Below are 16,727 nucleotides of genomic sequence, written 5' to 3'. Positions count from 1 at the left end.
ACTAGTACTTATGCTACTAGACTGTGATGAGTAGATTTTATATTATATATTTTACCCTAATCTTAGTATATTTTGGTTAATATTTTGGAAGAATTTTGATACTTTGAATTGTATTTTCAATATAAGACATTCAACTTCCTCTGGAGCAAAACAGGATCAAAAAGGCGAATTTTGGAGTACTTTCGAAGCACGTTCATGAGTCACTTAGCTTGATTGTATCAAAATTTGGGATTTTTCCCCCAAGCGGTTATTTTCTGGTGATAAAATAAAGAGCAATGCGCGGTGCTGGAAAATGACATTTCTGGACTTAAATTGCGTTTTTGGAGCCCAAGATGACCTCGGATGGGTTCGTGGCCCTCTGGAGAAGTGTTCAGAATATTCCAAACATAAAATCTAGCTATATTGGGCCAATTCTGGAATAGCTTATGGGTCCAAAGCGTGGCTGTTCAGATTTTAGGCAAATTTTACCATTTAATTTAGGGTTATGTTTCTTAGTGGAGATAAAGGACCTATTTTTAGGGTTTGTGTGGGGGCTTAGCAAATATATTGCTTGGCCGTTTATAGTTTTTCACTACGCTTTATTTTAAGCAATTTTGGAGACAGAGAGAATTGCTAGGGTTTTGGAGATTTTCTACTTGAAGGTGTTTTCAATCATTTTCTTAATAATATTTTTCAATGATTTTAATTATGAATATGCGTAACTAATTTCTTTTGCTAGGGAGAAACCTTGAGCCTTTGCATGCATATGTGATTTTTATTTAATTGCTTATGATTGATTGCATGCATACTTTGAACTATTAATCACCGGGATTAAAACTATTTAATTGTCTTAATGCTTGATCACCATTAGGATGTTTAGAAAAGTAATTTGATGCAATTTTGGTCAGAAGGTTCCCTGAAATTAACACTGGCTTCTTGTGATAAATAATTGTAATTTCACTTAGGATGAACACCACGTCTTAAGGATTGCATGATTTTTTAAAGGGTTTTCATAAAGCATAATGAGTCTTTCATGTTCAGATTTGATCCGAACGTCCAGACGGGTTGCAAGTTAGATATACATTCTATGTTGGAGGTTCCAAGTAGAATATAAATTAGGAAAACCTAACCTTCAAAGTGGCATGTGTAGATCATAAGTATTTGGTAAAAGTTCATAGGATTGCTAGGTGATGGTGGAACCCTAGTGTTTTCTTAATTTGATTTCTCCCAAAACTGTTTTCTTTTCCTTCTAGTTTTCAATATTGCATATTGTCTTATCTTTAATAGTTAAATTCGTTTTTAATTTAAGTATATAAAATCAATCATCTCAATTTCTACTTTACAATAATTAATTGGAATTTAGTTTGCTTTGAATTATTTAATAATCTCTATGGAGAACGACCTTGCGAGATTCGTTTATACTACATCAACTTTGTGATTGTTGCAAGTGTAATAGGAGTTTTTAGCCCGTTCACATGTGTAGTAAAATCCCTATCAAGAAAATGGTGCCGTTGCTAGGGATTATTTAAAATAATTCCTACTAATCAGATTTTCAATTAGTTATTGCTGTTTAATTTATACATATAAAAAAATTAATTTTCTTTTTTATTTTATTTTTCTCAGATTACAACAGTACATTGCATATTATAAAGATAATCTGTCCATGGTCAGCACCCGTTCAACAGTGCAGAAATTGCTTCCTTTTGATCCAGAACTCTTTAAGGAGACGCAGGGAGAAAAATTTGCAGTGGGTTCCTTCTCTGCAAGGGACGTTTCTGTAGTCTTTATTTTATGGGGATCTGCACAATAAGGAAACAATGGCATTTGTAATTCCAAAGACTGGTCAGCTCCTGGGTGATTCACTGACAGCACACAACACTAATATACTAAGCTGCATTACTTGTCCAGCAGTGGATGAAGGGTCTACAATCGAAATAAAGCAGTACATGTTGAATATTCTACCTACATTTCATGGGTTATCAACCGACGATCCTAACATGCATATTGCAGAACATTTAATGGGATGCAAAAATATTTTGGTGAGAGGATTTTCAACTAAATCTATTAAGCTCAGTTTATTTCCATATACTCTAAAAGATCAAGTAAGGAGATGGCTCCTCACTCCCATCTGGAAGCATTAGTACTTGAGCCCAACTTAGTGAAAAAATTTTAAACAAGTATATCCAGCTTCAAAGACTCTTGACATGAGAACTCAGATTTTATCTTTTGCCCAAAAACCAAATGAAGAGTTTCATGATGCATGGGAATGGTTCAAAGAGTTGATTAGAAAATGTCAACATTCCGGTATTAACAGTACATATCAAATGCATATATTTTTCAGTGGGTTAAATATGACTACAAAAACTCTTGTCAACGCTTCATGTGAAGGTTCATACAAGGATAAAACTGCACAAGAGGCTTGTTTATTATTTGAAAAAATGGCAGCAGATACACAACAGTGGGCAGTTGAGCAGCCACAATCTATATCCGTTTTTGAGATGTCTAATGGTTCACAAATTGAAAAAATGGATAAAAAGCTTGAAAGATTTGATGCAAATCTGACATGTTGTTACAAAGAATTTCAGGTTCACAGGTTGCTGTACAGCAGCCTTTACAAGCTGCTTGCAGCATTCGCAGCATGACAAATCATGATTTTTTGAGCTGTCCACATAAAGATGCTTATCCGGAGTTTACAGCATAGCAGTTTAATTCATTTAATAATTTTCAACGTCCCCGAAATGACCCTTATTCAAATTTTTACAACCCGGGTTGGAGAGATCATCCTAATTTAAAGTGGGATAGAGATCATCATGCTAAATCACAATTTCAACAACAGATACAACAACCTGCTGCACCTAAGGCTACTTGGGAGATAGCAATTGAAAAATTAGCTAATACTACTAGTCAAGAAATCCAAAATCTGCATGCATCAATGAAAAATATGGAAAAACAAATTGAGCAGATTGCGTTGCAGGTTTCAGAAAGAGCTCCGAGTACATTTCTTAGTCAAATAGTACCTAATCCAACAGGACGAAAAGAATGCAATGTTGTACGGACTTTACGGTCTGGCATAAGTTACGACAACAAACATGAAAATTCTACTGGAAATTCGCGGGCAGCAGAACTACCCCAAACTAAATCTGCAATTTTTGTAGATTCTGGGCAGTCCCAAGATAGATCCGAAAATACCACAAAAAGTGCAGAACGTGTTTATGTGCCTCCTATGCCTTATCCTGAAAGGTTGAAGCCTAAAGCTAAAGATCAACAGTTAACAGATTTTATGAAGACTTTGTCTAAAGTTCAGATTAATCTACCGTTAATTGATGCAATCAAGAACATTCCATATTATGCCAAGTTATTGAAAGATGTTTGTTCAAAGAAAAAGAAGCTTGGGGATTCCAAAAAAGTGATTCTAACAGAATAGTGCAGTACGGTCCTATTGCATAAATTGCCTCCAAAGAAAAAATATCCTGGGAGTTTTACTATCTCTTGTACTATTGGCAATTCTGATTTTAAAAGTGCTTTAATTGATTTAGGTGCTAGTGTAAACTTAATGCCTTATTCTGTTTTTAAACGTTTAGGTGAAGGAGAGCTAAAGCCAACCTCCAACATTATTCAATTGGCTAACCGTTCAATTACCTATCCTAGAGGGATCATTGAAGATGTTATTGTGAAGGTTGAAAATTTCTATTTACGAGCTGATTTTATGGTGTTGGACATGGATGAGGATTTGACAACACCCATCATTTTGGGCCGCCCATTCTTAGCAACTGCCCGGACTCTTATTGATGTTGAAGCCAGAACACTAACATTTCAGGTCGAAGATCAAACAGTTGTTTTTAGGTTGTTTAAAGCAAGCATACATTCAGGTGATAAGCAAGAATGCATGCGTGTTGATGCATTAGATGGTTTACTAAGTGCCGAGTTTATAACCAGATCATTAACTGACCATCTGTCCATAAAGCCCCCGAATTTGACTCATGATTGCATAAGTCCTAAACCACAGCAGCAAAGGGTGTTACATGATGACCGGCCGATTAACATTAAGAAAAAACATGAAAATTTGCCAGACAGCCCACATGTTAAGAAAATACAACCTGGTAAAAAGGTGTGGTTGTTAAATTCCAGTTTCAAGTTAATTCCAGGGAGACAAGAGTCTCGGTGGAAAGGACCTTATATGCTTAAGCAGGTTTTTTTCAAAATGGTAATGTGCAGATCACGGCTGAGGGCAAAGATTTCCCATTTAAGGTTACCAAACATCAACTTAAACCATGCATATGGAAATTTGGTGCAAGCGAGTCTTTGACTCTGAAGGAACCAGTGATCTAGCCACTGGACTTCTGCGACGTCTAGCTACAGACTTAAAATAAAGCACTTGCTGGGAGGCAACCCAATTTTTCTAAACTCTTTCCGTATTTTATTTTTCGTTTGATTTTTTTTATTAGTTAAATTTCTAGATGCATTTACATACCTAAGTTTTAATAAAAAATAATAATAATAAGAACGTGAAAAATCCAAAAATATTTTGCTTTCTTTATTTACGCAGTTGATTTTTGCTCTGTTTTTAATATTCGCATATATTGGTTAATTGCAGGTTGCACTCATGGAAACTAAGGGAAAATAGAGACAGCTTATCTTATACTGGAGTCATGCACCCAGCAGCAAGTCTACATTAACATCAACCACATCTACACTATGCTAAAATTTAAAGCAATTAATATGAGCTCATTCAACGATGCAAGTTAGGGGGTGGGAAATTGCAAGGATATGAAATTTTACCTCCCAGATGCACCGATCTGGGCTCTGGAAGCTTGTGCCGTTTTTGTCAATTGAAGCTGATGTTTGTCCATCCACTTTCCTTCCCACGGATCTATCAGTGATCCACCTTTACTGTACAAAGACCACACCATTATAATTACATGCAACGGTAATGCAGCCACTGTTTCACAGATTGGGGTTCATCACTGACAGCGAACAAGATTTTACCTTTGCAATACCTGGATCTGCACAATCTTCGTTGTTTTCTCCTTTCCTTTGCCGTGTTCAGCTTCTAGTTCGTGGATTTTTGCACTCCAACGACATACACAGCACACCAACATGCATCAATCACAACATAATGGTGCTCTACCAGTTACTAAGAACACAAAATAAACAAGGGCTGCGGTGACTGAGTTGTACTTACAGATGGATGGTGTGACATTTTTCATTGTGCACCCGAGGATCCTCGCAAAGGAATAGATCAGCATGTGTTAGTTTTGTTCTTTTCTATCTAAAATCATTAGCTGGACATATAAATTGAGCAGGACATGGGCGATGATTTACTTTTGAAGGGCGTGTGGAGCTTCAATGTACCATCATTTCCATGGCAGAGTCGATTGTTTTGGTTTTTTTTTCCGAGCCGTGGGTGTGGTCGGCTAAGGGTGAGAAGGGGAGATATTTTTCATTTTACAGAGAAATGGGGTCTGAGAGCAAAAGAGAGAGGGGGGCTGAGGAAAATGGGAGACTTATTTCTGATATGGATGTGCGTTTGGGGTTGTTAGTGAGAGAGAGATGGGGTCTAAGGGAAACGAGATAGGTTTGAAGAAAAAAAATGGAAGGTTTGTATGAAGAAGGGTGCCAAACTAATAAGACAATGGAGAGATTAAAAGCCCTTTCAGATTTTCTAGAGAGAGAGAGATGGGCAAATGGGGTTTATCTTAGCCTTTGATTTGGAATCCTAAGAAATTAACCACATGGATGCATGACATGTGGCCAGCCTTGTCTGTTGAAAGGGATGGTCTGACACGGAGAGATAGAGAGCCGTTTGAGACTCTGGGCTCGAGGTAAAGGCAAAGATGTAGCAGCTGCTAGGGTTTTTCAATTCAAACAGGAAGTTGCTGCATCAGCACATATTGTAGTTGTCACTGCACTTTGCAACAAGTGTGGACTTGAACGTGTTGGTCCGTGTTTCTTTTCACTGGCACCAGGTCTTCAGTTCGAATCCAGGTGCTCTTTGTCCTTTTTTCTTCTTTTATTTTTGTTTTATTATTTGTTTATTTTAATTTGTTTGTTTCTTTTCTATTTCCCTTTTTCTTCTAGTATTTAGTCTAGGCTTTTGTTTTATTTTTTTTCCAGTTTGGCGTTTTGTTTTGTTTTTTTTAGTTTCTATTTGTCCTTTTTCCTTCTTTTCTTTTTGTTTTATTATTTGTTTATTTTAATTTCTTTGTTTCTTTTCTATTTTCCTTTTTCTTCTAGTATTTAGTCTAGGCTTTTATTTTATTTTTTTCCAGTTTTGCGTTTTGTTTTTTTTTTAGTTTCTATTTATTTTCCACACCTTGAGGACAAAGTGTGATATAAGTTTGGGGGTGGGAAAGTAAAATTTTAAGATTTTAGGATTTTAATTTTTATGTTAGTTAAAAATTTTCATTCTTTTTAAGTTAATATCCATAGATTATTTTAAACGTTATAACAAATGGACATGGTAAAGATTAATGACACACCCCGTCCCGAAGGAGGGCATGCTGGCCGTCACGTGAGAGTGACGTAACCATTTGCACAGTACGGAAGCTTTAAGATACAATTTAAATTGATACACCCGAAGGTGAGTCCTAATTTTGTCCAATCTGTCAGAACACCGTCGAATTCCTCGTAGTCACCACACCTTTGTGATTCCTGAACCTGGAGGGGCGCAAAACCAAAATTGAGTGGGTCAGTAAAACAATTCTTTTCCAAATCCAAACATTTCTCAAAACGTTGTAACCCCTCTCCGTAAAACCTGTATACTTTCCCAGAAATGTAAAATATAAATATACATATATATTCTCAAAACTTCATTTTTACTATCTCAACATTATCTCTTTATCAATCATGCCATGCCATGTCATCTCAACATTTCTCATATTAATTATGCCATGCCACATCATCTCAACAGTAATAAGGTATGAATGCATCAACATAATCATATCAGGTGCAAGAAAGTAATCAACCGTAGGCCCTCTAATAGCCCTATACGGTTGAACCTAGAGCTCAAAATCTATCATTATCACTCTACCGGAGTCACCTCTGTGACCCGTCCGGCCTTCTGCACACAAGTTACGCTCTAGTGCTTCTCATAAATCATCTGTGCACATAATCTAAGGTCACCCACCAGTCGGAATCTCACTAACACTCTCGCGACTGGTCTGTCGTACCCACTCCGCGTGGACTGTACGACTAGCATCTACTTGGATCCAAGGCGAGCGTGCGATGCGGTGAATACTATAAGCACTAAACCATGGTGCAGGATTTGAGCTCAATATATATCATCATCATCATAACAGTAATTAAATACTCATCTGTGCGTCCACCGCACCATTTCATACATATGCATCATAAATCAATTCTTACCTGTGCGTCCACCGCACCAATTCATACATATGCATCATATATTAATTCATGTATGGCATTTCAACTCACATTTCTATATACTTTTCATATCAATTCTATGCATGGTATTTCACTTCCCGTTTTTCCACATAACTCATATGCATTTCATTTTAAACATAATTTCATGCATTTTCAATTTCTGGGAAAACGTTAAGTATATATATATATACGGAAAACAAAACTGCCCACTCACCTGGAGTTCGCCCTACAACTCCCTAGCACAATACGCCAAGGCGTCATGACGATCGGCGCCTAAAACAATAATCAATTCCAACCTCAGAATTCATATCGATAGAATATATAACTTATATAAAATACGTCACTACGTAGATTGATCCGGAAGATCCACCCCTCAGATTTTAAATCCATAACTTCCAGAGGTCCACATTATACCTCTAGGACAACATCCTAAAATTTCATTACCATCCAACGGTCGGATCTCCGTCAATTTCCAAAACTAAGTGACGGTTAACATTTTATATTATGGACTTACAATTCCAATTCCGGAAGATCCGTAACTCGGATTCCCAATCCGTAAGTTCCAATAATCCTCAAATATTACGTATTACAACGTATCAAAGTTTGGTGACGATCCAACGGTCGGATCATCAATTCACATTTTCACCTAAATGTGAAAACTATAAAACGTTATTTGAACACCTAACCAACAATCTTCAATAACTTTCTCATACGGTGTTCAATTTAGGTATATGAATATACCACAGTGATCTACTCGACGTCACGGACGTCGACATATTTTTAAAATAATTTTATTTTTATTTTTTATTTTTACTGTAGCACCTTCTTCTTCCTTGGGTCGCCGGACTGGTTTTTCCGGCGGCCGTTTTCTGGGCAGTTTTTCAAATTGCCATAACTTTGTCATTTCTCAACGAAATCAAGTGATTCAAAAACGAAAGTTGTAGCCCTTGAAGAGACAAAGAGAATGGTACCTTTCCCAACACCTAGTTCGCCGTAGTTTGGCCGGAAACTGCCTCGAAAGCCTCGGAGGTCGCCGGAAACTGGGTATTTTTCAAATGAGTATAACTTCTTCAATACTCAACGAAATTGAGTGAAACAAAAAGGAAAGTTGTAGTACTTGACGAGACGAAGAGATTGATACCTACCTCGACGCCTAACTCGCCGGGGATTCGCCGGAAAATGCCTCGAAAGCTCCGGCCAAACTTTGAACTTATCGATCTCCGTGTTCTTACGTCCAAAAACTTCCAACGAAGCACTCCGAGCTTCCTTGGGACCTCACTAAGCTCACTATGAGCTTGGATTGTCCTAAAAATCAACCAATTCAAAGCTCATGAACAGTACACTTTCATGGGGAGTTTAGAATCTAGGTTTTCCGAAGTAAAACTTACCTGAAATGGATACCAACGTGATCGTGAAGTCCTCAGGATTCCAATTGTGGTCTCAAACTTGACATTGGTATAGATTTAGGGTGGTTTTGGTGGTGGTCCGTGTGAGTTCGAAGGAGAGAGACAGAGAGAGTGAGAAATCGTGAAGGAGGAGAGAGAAAGACAGTGAACGGGAAATGAGGAGGGTTTTGAGGGATGTGGGGATCCCACGTGGTCCTTATTCCCATCTCCAAACACCAAACTTTAACATTTTAACCTAAAAATCTAAGTTCCATCCTTATTAAATTCCATTTTATTTTCAAAACTTCGGAACCTAGATAATTAGCAACCTGAGCTTCACAAACTTAGTATTTCTTAAGGGCAATTTCGTCCATTCACAGCCACGAATATAATAATTTGGAACGGGCTGTGACAATCTTCCCTCCTTATAGAATTTCGTCCCCGAAATTCCAACAACCAATCCAAACATCTACTCATACCAACCTCGGTAAATCTCTCTTATCCGATTCTCTTTCTCCAACAATTTTCTACTGAATGATTTTCTTCACAAAACTTTTACCACTTACTCTGTCTTAATTCTCAGGACCTTCTTTTTCCAATCCAAATTATACTTTTCTATGGTGAACACTTCGAAAATATAAAACCATTTACCTTATATACTCGATTAGTGGCATATCCATCTGTTGATCTCTTTTGTCATTCCTGGCTACCTTCAGGTTAAACTTAATCACCTGAATACTTTGAGGAGACTCATCCATAGTCTCAGGGTCTACTAAAACTCTTTCTTGATCGAATCTTTCTCTACCCAGAAATATTCCATTCACAAGTCAACAAAACACACACATGACACACTTCATGAACCTTATGGCTTCACTTCGGAAACTGCGCAACCAACATACTTAAGAAACTTAGCAGTTCCGTAAACCAATTCTTCTTTCTATAAAACAAATAAGTACCGTTACTCAACCCTGGAGTAAATGTACTAACTTGGTACATTGACCAATCAACACCTCACATTCGATCGTAACCATCTTGTATACAAGGAAACTTGTACACATAGTCCAATGTAATATCTTTCCATTTCCGTTTCGAAACAGAAAATAGCTGTCTCAATCCAAAGGTTTACTTCTTTCTACTTCAATCTGTTGACCAATAAAAACGTCAAATGGTATACTAGATCTCATTACTTTTGGAATATTGCAGAAGTTGTACAGTGTACTTCGTCCAAAATTGCTTGCTTTAAATCCTCAGCATTCGGTACATACTTCATACTTTCTTGTATCCACATACCATTTGATTCACGAATCATGTACTTATTCTTTTTCCTTTCTTTCCTTGCCTTGGTTAATTCTTAAATTCCTCGTCAAACATTTAAGTTTCGAGTACGACCTTACCAAACAGGCCTAACTTGAAATTGAACAAGTATAACTTCTTCTCGATCTTCCATTCTTAATTTTTCTTCCGTTGGTTTTCAATCCACAAGATGATACTCTTGGCAAACGTGCCAGACATTAATCATACCGTAGTCTTCTCACCAAGTGCTTCAGCTACAACAATTCACGATCACCCTGATCGTACCATCATAATCACTAAGTAATTCAATCCACCTTTGTTGCCTCATATCAAAATCCTTCCGAATAAACAAATATTGGAGACTCTTTTGATTTGTAAAATCTTGCATTCTTATCAACATATAATGTCTCCACAACTTCACAGCAAGGATGATAATCGTGACTTCCAAGTCACCAGTAGGGTAATTCATCTCATTAGGTTCCATTTGTCGTGAAACATATTCAATCACCCTAACATTTGCATCAATACATCTCCAAGAATATTTAATGTACCATCACCATAAACCAATAATTACCACTATCTTCTAGGATTACTAAAATACGTGCATGAGTGAGGAAATACTCCAGTTGTTGAATCCTTTGCTCACAATTTCCTTCCCACTCATACATAACCTCCTTTCTCAACAGTCTTGTCAATGATAAAGCAATGACTAAAAATTCTTTCACAACCATCCAAAATAGCCTGATAAGTTAAGAATTTCCGAATCTCAATTATGGCTTGTGGTTGTTCCAATTTCTCAATTCTGCTGCCTTTTAAGAATTCATTTGAATACCTTAAGCAGATATAACCAATCTCAGAATGCCACCTGATTCATCTAACTTTCGCATTTGCTAAACTTAGCATACAATCGACATTCTTCCAATCTTTGTTCCACCGACTTAATACGTTTACATGCTCTGCTCTTGCTCAGAATATGCCAGAATATCTTCAACGAAAATGATATCAATTATCAAAGCATTATTGGAATACTTCATCCATCAACTCATAAAACAGCATGAGTATCCATATAGCATCACCAAACTTCATAAAGACTATAACAAGTCCAGAAAACCATCTTATGATCAACGTCACTTATAATATTCAATTGGTAGTAACCAGATCTCAATTCAATCTTTGAATCTTCGCAATTACTTCTGAGCTGGTTAAATAAACATCAGTACATCACGATGGATAACGGTTCCCAATCGTTACCCGATTCCATTGTCTATAATCAATGGATAGTCTTAAAGCCCATTTTCTTCCTTACCAACGAACTGGGGCTCCCCCAAAGCGTTGTACTAGGTTGAATAAAATTTTTATCAACCAATTCTTTCAACTGAATTTCCAATTCCCTTAACTCATCATGAACCAATCTTTAACATAAATTTATACCTGGCAACAAATCAATAGTGAACCTCATATCTCTGCCTGAAGGCAATCCAGGTATACTTTCAGGGAAGACATCAAGAAAATCTAACCCTTTCGACATTATTCACACTACTCCAAACAACATCATTTAGCACCACATGAGCTAAGTATTTTTGACAGCCTTTCGAAAACAATCTCTTTGCTCTTACAGTATAAATAACGGCCTGACTCAATCCACTTTGCATACTTACAAAAGTAATCTTTGGTCATCCAGATCGATGGAAAATACTGGTTTCCCGTAACATTCCGTCTTGTCACAATTATAACCAACCAATCTAATGGAACAAAATTAACTGATACAATATATATTCTATTATTATTAAGCATTCTAAATAAGTACAATACTAACATAAAATAATCTACCGGGTTGCTTGCTTAACGAATCCACGAATGAGTTATTAATATTACGGTCTGCAGCCCGCAATACTGATAAATCATCGTTGTCTCGATAAGTAGGCAACCACTCTCAAAGATATAACATTACTATTTTGTCACTCAATGCAAAATACATACACTCGTCTCAACTACATTTATTTACTACTCTCTAGGTAATAACATACATAATAAGAAATATATCAGCCGAAGTCAACTAGAATGATCAATACGGCTGATTCAACTCTTATCTCAATAATACGTCGGCCGGATCCACTCCGCGTGGTCGGTACGGCCGAACCTATAACTCACCAATTTCTCATGTGTCAGTCGAATCCATTTCTCATGGTCTGTACGGCTGAACATATAACTCATCAAATCTCTCTGTACTCACGGTCAATCCGACCAAACTACTAAGTCCATAACTCTGCTGAATCGACACTATGATATCATGGAAAATTGTTGAGTACAACTGATTCTAGGGACAATTCACAATTCTGCGTTCCCTCTGTTCACATAAACACATTTATTAATTTCACACTTCCCAAAGTGTTAATTTTGTACCTGCTGCACAAGGTACATTTCCTTTACTCGAGACACCTTGTCTCAAATATCTGGATGGAACGAGGCAAGTCTGAAAACTTTCTATAATATTCATTTATCGTCAACTTCCTTGATTCACATTTGCAAACTCTTGCTTACTACCATCGATAAATGCCGGAGGGATAAACTTTTCCTTAAACAAGTCCTTAAATAATTCTCAATCAGCTGTTTCCTCCGGTGACAACAATTAACAATCATGTTTCCACCAGGATACAAATTCATACCCAAAACCAGGTAGTCGTCTCGACCCCTTGTCAGAAGGAAATTTCCTTTAACTTGCATAATCTGAAACATCTTTTCCAAATGGTTAAACCGTTACTTCGCTCCCTCAGGTTCATCATTCCATAAGGTGATTCAAATTCAACTCATAACCCGTCTTAAAATGTCCATTTTGATAATATACTGAATCACCATAATAATAGTTTCCTCTAAACCGCTAAATCAGGGAGACTAAATTCCTCTAACTACGTGGTTTGCTACGAGGCGGTGTAGTTCTGACAGAATTCACTAGAAACTTCTCAAGATGTCCAAGATTGCAACCATGCTCTGATACCAACTGACACACCCCGTCCCGAAGGAGGGCATGCTGGCCGTCACGTGAGAGTGACGTAACCATTTGCACAGTACGGAAGCTTTAAGATACAATTTAAATTGATACACCCGAAGGTGAGTCCTAATTTTGTCCAATCTGTCAGAACACCGTCGAATTCCTCGTAGTCACCACACCTTTGTGATTCCTGAACCTGGAGGGGCGCAAAACCAAAATTGAGTGGGTCAGTAAAACAATTCTTTTCCAAATCCAAACATTTCTCAAAACGTTGTAACCCCTCTCCGTAAAACCTGTATACTTTCCCAGAAATGTAAAATATAAATATACATATATATTCTCAAAACTTCATTTTTACTATCTCAACATTATCTCTTTATCAATCATGCCATGCCATGTCATCTCAACATTTCTCATATTAATTATGCCATGCCACATCATCTCAACAGTAATAAGGTATGAATGCATCAACATAATCATATCAGGTGCAAGAAAGTAATCAACCGTAGGCCCTCTAATAGCCCTATACGGTTGAACCTAGAGCTCAAAATCTATCATTATCACTCTACCGGAGTCACCTCTGTGACCCGTCCGGCCTTCTGCACACAAGTTACGCTCTAGTGCTTCTCATAAATCATCTGTGCACATAATCTAAGGTCACCCACCAGTCGGAATCTCACTAACACTCTCGCGACTGGTCTGTCGTACCCACTCCGCGTGGACTGTACGACTAGCATCTACTTGGATCCAAGGCGAGCGTGCGATGCGGTGAATACTATAAGCACTAAACCATGGTGCAGGATTTGAGCTCAATATATATCATCATCATCATAACAGTAATTAAATACTCATCTGTGCGTCCACCGCACCATTTCATACATATGCATCATAAATCAATTCTTACCTGTGCGTCCACCGCACCAATTCATACATATGCATCATATATTAATTCATGTATGGCATTTCAACTCACATTTCTATATACTTTTCATATCAATTCTATGCATGGTATTTCACTTCCCGTTTTTCCACATAACTCATATGCATTTCATTTTAAACATAATTTCATGCATTTTCAATTTCTGGGAAAACGTTAAGTATATATATATATACGGAAAACAAAACTGCCCACTCACCTGGAGTTCGCCCTACAACTCCCTAGCACAATACGCCAAGGCGTCATGACGATCGGCGCCTAAAACAATAATCAATTCCAACCTCAGAATTCATATCGATAGAATATATAACTTATATAAAATACGTCACTACGTAGATTGATCCGGAAGATCCACCCCTCAGATTTTAAATCCATAACTTCCAGAGGTCCACATTATACCTCTAGGACAACATCCTAAAATTTCATTACCATCCAACGGTCGGATCTCCGTCAATTTCCAAAACTAAGTGACGGTTAACATTTTATATTATGGACTTACAATTCCAATTCCGGAAGATCCGTAACTCGGATTCCCAATCCGTAAGTTCCAATAATCCTCAAATATTACGTATTACAACGTATCAAAGTTTGGTGACGATCCAACGGTCGGATCATCAATTCACATTTTCACCTAAATGTGAAAACTATAAAACGTTATTTGAACACCTAACCAACAATCTTCAATAACTTTCTCATACGGTGTTCAATTTAGGTATATGAATATACCACAGTGATCTACTCGACGTCACGGACGTCGACATATTTTTAAAATAATTTTATTTTTATTTTTTATTTTTACTGTAGCACCTTCTTCTTCCTTGGGTCGCCGGACTGGTTTTTCCGGCGGCCGTTTTCTGGGCAGTTTTTCAAATTGCCATAACTTTGTCATTTCTCAACGAAATCAAGTGATTCAAAAACGAAAGTTGTAGCCCTTGAAGAGACAAAGAGAATGGTACCTTTCCCAACACCTAGTTCGCCGTAGTTTGGCCGGAAACTGCCTCGAAAGCCTCGGAGGTCGCCGGAAACTGGGTATTTTTCAAATGAGTATAACTTCTTCAATACTCAACGAAATTGAGTGAAACAAAAAGGAAAGTTGTAGTACTTGACGAGACGAAGAGATTGATACCTACCTCGACGCCTAACTCGCCGGGGATTCGCCGGAAAATGCCTCGAAAGCTCCGGCCAAACTTTGAACTTATCGATCTCCGTGTTCTTACGTCCAAAAACTTCCAACGAAGCACTCCGAGCTTCCTTGGGACCTCACTAAGCTCACTATGAGCTTGGATTGTCCTAAAAATCAACCAATTCAAAGCTCATGAACAGTACACTTTCATGGGGAGTTTAGAATCTAGGTTTTCCGAAGTAAAACTTACCTGAAATGGATACCAACGTGATCGTGAAGTCCTCAGGATTCCAATTGTGGTCTCAAACTTGACATTGGTATAGATTTAGGGTGGTTTTGGTGGTGGTCCGTGTGAGTTCGAAGGAGAGAGACAGAGAGAGTGAGAAATCGTGAAGGAGGAGAGAGAAAGACAGTGAACGGGAAATGAGGAGGGTTTTGAGGGATGTGGGGATCCCACGTGGTCCTTATTCCCATCTCCAAACACCAAACTTTAACATTTTAACCTAAAAATCTAAGTTCCATCCTTATTAAATTCCATTTTATTTTCAAAACTTCGGAACCTAGATAATTAGCAACCTGAGCTTCACAAACTTAGTATTTCTTAAGGGCAATTTCGTCCATTCACAGCCACGAATATAATAATTTGGAACGGGCTGTGACAATTAATCCCACAGTAGAGTCTTTTCTATTTATCGTTACTTAGACACTAATTCATGAATTATACTTTGACCTTTGCACATCACACCAACATGGTTTGTGGGGAGTGAGATTGAAACACTTACTTTTAGTCTAAGTTTATTTTACATTTTTTATTTAAGTAAAGTCAGTTATTATTGTGTTATAAAGTAATAATTGTCTCACCCGAGATTTTGCCTAGTAACCAGGCCAGTCCTGCCTAATCAGCAATGATTCTCGCGTCAAACGGTAGAGTTTTGGCATGGGGCAGGGTGGTCAGTTGGTTTTGTAGCCTTTTCAGCTCAGGTTAATAAGTCTTTAGGGGTGTTCTACACCTAGTGCCCTAAAGCCCTAGTGGTTTGGGAGTCATTGACCTAAAGCTCACTACATGGGTCGAAAGTTTAAGTGAACCGACATTGCACAACCACTACTGTTACTGAAAAAAAAATTGAAAAAGAAAAAGAAAGATAGTTATATTCAAAGTTAGTATGTATGAAATAAAGAAGGACGAAAGGTAAGACTTTTAGTCGAGTCTCCTTAACTACGTTGGTTCACTTTACACCAAAGGAAGTTTGTGAATTCTTTTCTAATTGATTCTAAATGGTTTAGACTCTGTGTTGGGATTAGTTGGAACTTTTGAAAAGATGTTCTAGTTTTTAAAATTTGCTATGGATTGCAACTTGAAGGTGGAAGTTTTGTCTTGGTTGAGTTTTAGCTAGTTGTCAAGTTTGTTAAGTTTTTATTTTTGTTTGAGTCTTGTTTGAGTCTTAGCATATTTTGGTTACTATTTTGGAAGAATTTTGATACTTTGAATTGTATTTTCAATATAGGACTTTCAAATTCCTCTGGAGCAAAACAGGACCAAATTGACGAATTTTGGAGTAATTTCAGTTGGAGGACATTCGTGCGTCACTTAGCTTGATCGTATCAAAATTTGGGATTTTTCCACCAAGCGGTTATTTT

General features: G+C 37.4%; 3 long non-coding RNA genes and 1 other non-coding gene across 4 annotated transcripts; all 4 read right to left on the bottom strand.

The window, feature by feature from the left end:
* Positions 1-1,500: 1,500 nt before the first annotated feature.
* On the bottom strand, positions 1,501-5,107 carry LOC103426820 (uncharacterized). The gene is made up of 3 exons (XR_528181.4): positions 4,966-5,107; positions 4,759-4,869; positions 1,501-1,778 (listed from the first exon to the last, which is right to left on the bottom strand). It is a non-coding gene; the product is annotated as an uncharacterized lncRNA (long non-coding RNA).
* Positions 2,181-2,285, bottom strand: LOC114820787 (small nucleolar RNA R71). The gene has a single exon (XR_003768265.1). It is a non-coding gene; the product is annotated as a small nucleolar RNA R71 (small nucleolar RNA).
* A 1,280-nt stretch (positions 5,108-6,387) lies between the features above and the next one.
* On the bottom strand, positions 6,388-10,000 carry LOC139190357 (uncharacterized). The gene is made up of 5 exons (XR_011574532.1): positions 8,751-10,000; positions 8,508-8,667; positions 8,334-8,402; positions 7,577-7,635; positions 6,388-6,636 (listed from the first exon to the last, which is right to left on the bottom strand). It is a non-coding gene; the product is annotated as an uncharacterized lncRNA (long non-coding RNA).
* A 2,971-nt stretch (positions 10,001-12,971) lies between these two features.
* Positions 12,972-15,561, bottom strand: LOC139190358 (uncharacterized). The gene is made up of 5 exons (XR_011574533.1): positions 15,340-15,561; positions 15,097-15,256; positions 14,923-14,991; positions 14,166-14,224; positions 12,972-13,225 (listed from the first exon to the last, which is right to left on the bottom strand). It is a non-coding gene; the product is annotated as an uncharacterized lncRNA (long non-coding RNA).
* Positions 15,562-16,727: the final 1,166 nt, after the last annotated feature.

This window comes from Malus domestica, chromosome 13 (assembly GCF_042453785.1).
Source record: "Malus domestica chromosome 13, GDT2T_hap1".
Taxonomy (NCBI): Eukaryota; Viridiplantae; Streptophyta; class Magnoliopsida; order Rosales; family Rosaceae; genus Malus; species Malus domestica.
The sequence above is the reverse complement of the archived record's forward strand: the minus strand, read 5'-3'. Positions and strand labels throughout refer to the sequence as shown.